Raw genomic sequence first — 7,258 nt, 5'->3', positions numbered from 1 at the left:
AGAGGACCTTCCCCATCACCACTGACCGACCTGCCCATCACTGCCCACCTTCCTGTCACTCCTGGCCTTCCCCATCCACTCATCAGTTTGGTTCTCTCCTCATTTCAGGGTTTTCTTGTTTGCTTTTTAATCTGACAATGTGAGAACCCTCTCGTCAGCCTGTGGGCAGGTTAAGACCGAAGGAAATGGCTGTTGGGGAGGCTAGATTCTGACTCCCAGTGACCCCAGGTGACAAGCTGGCCTGCCCTGGAGGGTTTCCTGGCTTACGTTTGTTACGGGAGAAGGTCACCAAGCTCCCACAGAACTGTGAGTGGGTTTGAACCTCCAACCTTTCAGTTAGCAGCCAAGTGCTTAATCCCTTGAAGTAAAATCACGGGCTGCCATTTCCCCAGAGCACTTTTCAGAACACAGAGGCCCTCAGCCCCCCGCTTCTGAGCAGCTGGCACGAAGCAGAGAGATCCACTCCTGCGGGTCACCAACCGGAGAAGGGGCCAGCTCCAGGGCTGTTCTGGAATGTTCTGAGCAGACTCTTGTGGCCGGAGGTCCTGGGTGTTTTGGAGGAAGTAGCTCTCAGCTCCTTGCGCAGTGCGTTTTCAGGGGACGTTTTTCTTAACGACTTGACTCTGCAGGAACGCCTCGCTGTCAGGAGCCCCTCGTGTCGGGAGCTCTTCCTTAGCTTTCACGGGGAACGAGTTACCCTCGGTTCCAGTCAGATGCTCCTTCCAGCAACAAGTGTCTTTATTGTCAAGCTTGGAATCTCCAGAGATGAGGACCTACTCCTCCGTTAGCCATCACCGCTCCCCAGCCAGTTACAGAAAAATGCAGCCACGCACTGGCCCCCAGCCCCTGTCTGCCATCTTCCAGCCTCCATGTGCACAATGAAGGGCCCGGGACCAAAAAGTGGTGCATGTCACAGTTCCAGATGTCCACTTGACCCCAAGGCCCCAGTCACAGCCTGGATTGCATGTGGTGGAAGCCCAGGTCAAGCCAGCTTGCAAGAACACAGTGCAGGGGTGGAGCAAGCTCCGGGCACCACAGGAGTCAGGGGCTAGAATGATGTCACCAGGTTCTGTGCCTCTTTCTGTACCCTGGCTCTGCCCACGGTCACTTGGAACCAGCATGGTACCCTGTGAGGGGCCCACCCTTCCCAACCACCACGTGGGAGACCCTGGAAGCAACAGGGCTCTGATGGTCCAGCATAGATGACTTAGCTGTCCCCAGGACAATCCTTCCAGCCTCTAACCAGCCTATCCAGGGCCCCACGCCCACCCCGGTTGGTCCAGAGCGAGGGGAGGAGAGGACCAGCCTCTACCTAGCCACACAGGACCCAGCAGAAGGGGCAGGGCTGGGGCAGACCCTGCGGGACACCAACATATGTCCTCTGATGGGACCTGAGTGCCAGCTGCACAGAAGAGCAGGCCGGCCTGTCATGGGCGCTAACAAAGCACAGAGGTCTCCCTGCGGGGCCGGATGTTCGTCAAACGTAAGTGACATTTGGAAAGATGACAGCAGCTGGGCTGAGATTGGAGGGTCATTACGGAGGGAGACAGTGAGACGGACGCCGGCAGCCAGCGTCCCGTTACGAAATTACAGCAGCATGGTTTCTCTCTAGACGTCACACCCATTGTACTTGGGCATGTAAGATGAGACCGTGTGTGTGTGTGTGTGTGTGTGTGCATGCGTGTGTATGTGTGCACGCACGAGCACACGCGTGTAGAGAGACCAACAGACAGTGGGAGGGAAATGGATAAAGAGAGAGTCCCAGAGACAGGTGATGACCGGGATGATAATGTAAGCTGCTCAGGGCAGTGTGGGCTGGCAGCCAGCACAGAGCAAATCGACCGCGGTACCACTGAGTGCCTGGTACCACTGCGCGTGAGCTGCGGGTATCTGCGAGGGCAGGGCTGTGGTGCCCACACCCCTGCTGGTTATGTTTCGGCTGCTCACTTAAAGGGAGAACCACCTTCTTTATTCTATCAACCAGATTGCAGACACTGTTGCCAAGTGGAAGCGGCCAGCCCCCGCACTGCCGTTTGCACGCTTCCCAAGGGGTTAGCAGCACTGGGCAAGTGCCGAAGTGGGGTCTGGCGGCTCCCCGCCCCCCTGGCTCAGCAAGCCCAAGGCATCTCAGAGCCACCAGGGAGGGACGGAGCCCGGCCCCACGGAGCGCCCCAGCACGGGACTGCCAGCCTCTGGACTTGGGACTGTTTGAAAGCTGCCCACTTGTGGTGCTTTGGTTACAGCCACACTCGGTGAGCAAGACCCGAGTGGGACCCGGAGCCGCGAGGACCCCAGACAGGAAGTGTGCTGTTTATGGTCGCTGCCTGCGGTCATCTGTCATGGCCGCTCTGGGGGCAGCACAGTCGCAGGGGGCGGGTCACGGTGGGTGTCCCAGGGGCTTCAGCTCCCCAGAGAGTGTCCCAGCCCCGACTCCCTCCATTGCAGGTGAGTCCCAGGGGCCCTTGGCTGCTGCAGTCTGGCCTGTGTCCCTCGCCAGGGTCCCTGGAGAAGGTCAGTGGGAGCACAGCCAGGAGCCCCACCCTGTGGCTTGTTAATCCTGCAGGAGAGAGGACCAGTGGCGGCATGTCCCCCTCTGGCCCCTCTCTCGCCAGGCCCGCTGGCCACACACATCAGGTGGGTTCAAGCCCGGAGGACCCCAGGCAGGCAGCACGCTCGGGGCTCCACGGGGACGCCTAGGTCTGTGAGGCCAGCAGGTGGCAGGATTTCCTGCTCACTTGGTGGGCAGTTTCCAAGTGGTCCAGGTTGTCCTGAGTCAAGGCCAAAGCAGACCAGGGTGTGCCTCCCAGGGGCCACCTTGAAGACCGCAACTCATTTCCATGTGGAAACTCTGAAGTTGGTTAGACTGCAGGTTTTCTTGCAGCAGGTAAGCCCAGCTTTGCAAGCTCCTGCCACAAACATCTGTGTCCACAGAAACCCCTGCCTTAACCCCTCGATGTCTGCCTGGCAGAGGGGCTGGCAGGAGTCCTTCCATCTGATCGATCTGGGCCGAGAGGCCGGGCTCCCTGCCTGCAGCCAACCTCCGAGGGCAGAGCCAGCGTCTGGTTTAGTCCCTGGGCCTGACCGCTGCCTCTCAGAGACGGCTCCCCAGAGCCGAGTCCTCAGCCCAAGGCCCAGGGACAGAGCTCTGCGGTGTCCCTCTGGAGGGGAAGGCAGCACTGCTCCAGCCAAGGCTTGTCCCCTGCATGTGGCCACTGCCCACCGGGAGGGAGAGGGCGACCTGCGAGGCGCAGAGACCAACAGGCCTGGGGCACAGGCTTCCAGGACGGTCTCCAGACGAGCAGAGCGGGACCATGACGGGTGGGCCTGTGGTGCTGGCAGGCATGCGTCGTTGGAACGTGGCCACAGTCCATGCAGACTGGGCAGGGGCAGCACCTCTGCCTGTCAGAAGACATTTCCCTTCCCAACCTCCCCATGTGCAGCTCTGGCCACGAGCTCACAGGCAGCAGGCCTCGGGCTCCCACGGAGACCAGCCCACACTGGCCTCTGGTGACCCCTGGCCCTCGGGGTGGCCTGAAGGCTGCTGAAAGGAAGAGGCTGTGCTGGGAAGGGCTGGTCCAGCCTCCAGGAGGTGACCTCTGGGCCCTTGAAGTGTCCTGCCTGACCACAAGGTCTTTGTTAACCCAGGGCTTGGCCAGGCCACGTAGTCTGTGCTCACAAAGTGATTTATGGTGGAGGCTTCCAGCCACGTGGCATCAGCCTGATCCTTGGAGGCCTGGGGACTGAGGTCAGCCAGTCAGTGGTCAGCAGGCCTTTGTGACAGACCCCAATACAAGCCCAACACACCAGTGCCCCAAGGGGGTCCCCTGGTGAGCACCTCCTCCCACCCACCTGTGGGGGTGGGGCCAGCCAGAGAGTGAAAACCCCAATAGATCAGAAGTGTGCTCCTGGACTGAGAGAAGGCGTAGTATTTGGTCTTTGTCTGGGCAGCACAGGGGGCCCACACCTGGTGCGTGTGTGAAGGGAACGTTTACACTCAGTCATCCACCCTCAGCTCAAATAAGTCATTCTGTGAAAGGACAGTGGACAGTTAGACACACCCCTGAGCCACTCCTCTGAGCCCAGTCTGAGACGTGAAAGTGGGGTGCGTGGGGGCGGCTGCCCAGCTTGCCCCCAGGGATCACCCAGCCCAGCAGGGACAAGCCCATGGCTGGAAGGGGGCTGCAAGCTGCTTCCTGCTGACACACACCTGGGATCTTCACAGGGGACGGAGACCTGGGGACCAGTCCTGGAGGTGAAGGGACAGCTACTGCCACCAGACCCTCCAGCTCCACCTCTCGGGGCTCCTGCAAGGAGCTGGTTCTGGGCTGGGTGTCACGTGGCTGGTTCTGCTCCGCGGGGCTCTGGGCTGCCCTCACACCTGGTTTTCTGCCCACTGGACCCTGCTTTCCCGAGAGGGGGCTGTGGTGCCTGGTCCTTCACCCAAAACTGGGGAGCAGTCCTATAGAGTTGGCGGCAGCCCCTCTCAGGCCCACAGGTGACAGTGCCAAGCCCCCGGGCATGTGACAAAGCTCCTCAGACCAGCCCTCACGGATCCAGGGCTCCTAGGACTGCTCCAGGGCCTTGAGCAGTGGGTCTTTGTTCCACCTCAGAGAGAGCCAGGGAGGCAGGGGGTCCCAGGGAGGAAGGGAGGGAGGGTTGGGGGTGAGAGAGGACCAGGGAGGCAGGACAAGGATGTGGTTCCTGCTGGTTTGTGGCTTGGGCAACTCCCTGTGGCCTAAGATGACTGTTTAGCCCCCCAGTCCCTCACCATGCCCACTATTGGCAGCCAACAGAGGGCAGTGGCTGGCCTTGAGGGTGTAGCAGGGGGTGTGGCCAGCCTGGGGCATGGTAGGGGGCAGGGAAGCCAGCAAAGCAGGGAAGCCAGAGAGAGTGTCTTCTGTGGGTGCCATGTCCACATGGGAGACTTGGGGTGCAGGGGAGGAGAGACACAGGGTGCAGCACCTCTGCCTCCATGCTCCACAAGGCCAAGAGCACTGAGAAAAGCAGTGATCTCTTCTTTGGCCTCCACCTCGCCCCGGCCCAGATGTCACTGCTAGGGCCCCAGGCTTGTTCCGGTGCCTCAGACAGCTCCTTGGTCTGTCCTTGGAATGACAGTGACCCCTAGAACCTCAGGACAAGACTATTGGGCAAAGGGTCCTTGCAGAAGTCATTCATCTGATGAGGTCGTCTGGGGTAGGGTGGCTCCTAATCCCACAGTGGGTGTCCCTGTAAGAGGAGAGGGTGCTCCAACACGGGCAGTGGAGGTAGAGCTGGTGACATAGCCACAAGCCAAGGACTTCCGGCCACCAGCACATCCCCCCTCAGCACTTCAGAGTGAACCAGCCACCGCCTCCGGGACTGTGGACATTCCTGCTGTCAGAGGCCTCCGAATCTGTGGTCATTTGTTATGGCCCCGGGACACTCACAGATCCTCCAAACTCAGGCTGGCCCACATCTGTGGTAGTTCAGTTTGTGTGTCAGCTTGGTTGGGCCTGGTTTTGAGTGGCTGGGCAGCTGGATGAGACTGGTAATCAGCTCTCTGGTGGAATCTGCCAGAGCAGCTGAGTAGCTGTCTTGGGGATGTGGTCTGCTTCTGGGATATAAGAAGAAGCTTTAGGGCTCGGACTGGAGCTTTTGGCACGCTTGGACCCTGCATGTAGCCAAGTCATCGTTCAGCAGCCTGCCATGTTTCCTGCCGATCTTGGAACTGTCTCTGGACTTGAATTGGTGGCCTGCCATGTTGTTTGATAATCTTGGGACTGTGCCTTTTTCACTCGTCAGCCTGGGTTTGTCAGCCTCGGCAGCCAGCAGCTTCTGAGTGAAGAGAAGCCTCCAGCTCCAGTGGGCCAGAAGCAAGAGGCAGAGCTGAAGTCCAAGGTCGAGGGGCTTTCACACAGCCCCTAGAGTCTGGCTTGTTGAACTCGGACTTCTAGCCTCCTAGACTGCATGAGAATAAATCCCTGTGTGTTAATGCCATCCACCTGTGGTATATTCCTGTCAGAGCGGCATGAGGAACATCTCCCAATGAAACAACACCCCAGGCCCTCTGAGACCTCTGCAATTCCTATGCGACTCCTGTGATGGGTCACCATCAGCTAGCAGGTCCCCATGTGACTGGGAGTGGGTGGGTGGCCCTCAGCTATGGGATCCCTGTGTGACTTGGAGTGGGCCACTGTCAGCTAGCAGGTCCCTAAGCTGCCCCCTTGAGCATGCCCTTGAGTACAGCTCCACGGTGGAAGAGACAGGGCAAACAGCCCCTGGGTTTTATTTGGAGGATTTGTCCTCAGCCGCTACAAAAGCCAGGCTGCATTTTTCTCCTGTTGAAATATTTCTAAGCAACTGGTCCAGGCTTCAGCTGAATGAGCCCGTCTCTGCTCTTGGGAACGTCAGACAGGCCAGAAGCCCTGTGGATGCAAACTTGTCCTTCCCCCAAAGGAGGGCTTTCTGCAGACAGCAGACAGGGACGGTGACGGGAGGGGGCGGCCTGCGTGGGGAGGAGTCCTCGCAGCTCCTAGCCAGCCCACGCCCCCAGGTCTCCCAGCAGGGCCGCCCGGGTGCTGGGGGTCTAGTCCTGGGCACGCAGGCAGCATACTTCTAGGGAATCCGACACAGCCCCCATCTCTCTGACAATAATGACAGACTGGTATTAGCCCAGTGTGACCTGAGCTTGCAAAACGTAACCGCAAATGGGTAAATCTACAAGCTCCCAGGATTTACAAGCTGGCAGGCTGGAAGCCTCCCAGCACACTGAGCAGACGGGGCGTTTGCCCTCCGGCACTGAGCCTGCTGCGTGGGTCAAGAGCAAAATGAGAGCCTATCCCCAGGGCCACCAACTGGGGGCAGTCTTCTACCTAGACTGGCCTGGGGAGGGAGGGGCTCAGGAGCGAGGGGATGGGGGAAGGGAGGGGCTTGGGGAGAAGGAGGGGCTCAGGGAGGGAGGGGCTGGCTCAGGGAGGAGGGGTCAGGGAGAGGGAGGATGTGAGGAAGGATGGACATGGGTGAGGGTGGGTGTGGATGGGGTGGGGATGTGAGAGGGGTGGGAGGTTGGGAGGGGTAGGGGGTGGAAGAGGGGATGGAGATGGGTGAGGGGATATGGATGGAGTGGGGGTGTGTGAGAGGGATGGGTGGCTTGTGGTGGGTGGGAGGCAGGTGGATGAGGTGGGGCAGTGAGAGGGATGGGGGAATGGGCATGGGTGAAGGATATGGATAGAGTGGATGGGAGGGGGGATGGATATAAGGAGTGTGGACGGAGGGGGGG

The sequence above is a fragment of the Orycteropus afer genome, unplaced genomic scaffold, assembly GCF_000298275.1.
Source record: "Orycteropus afer afer isolate SDZICR_OR568_19922 unplaced genomic scaffold, OryAfe1.0 scaffold00469, whole genome shotgun sequence".
Taxonomy (NCBI): domain Eukaryota; kingdom Metazoa; phylum Chordata; class Mammalia; order Tubulidentata; family Orycteropodidae; genus Orycteropus; species Orycteropus afer.
The sequence above is the reverse complement of the archived record's forward strand: the minus strand, read 5'-3'. Positions refer to the sequence as shown.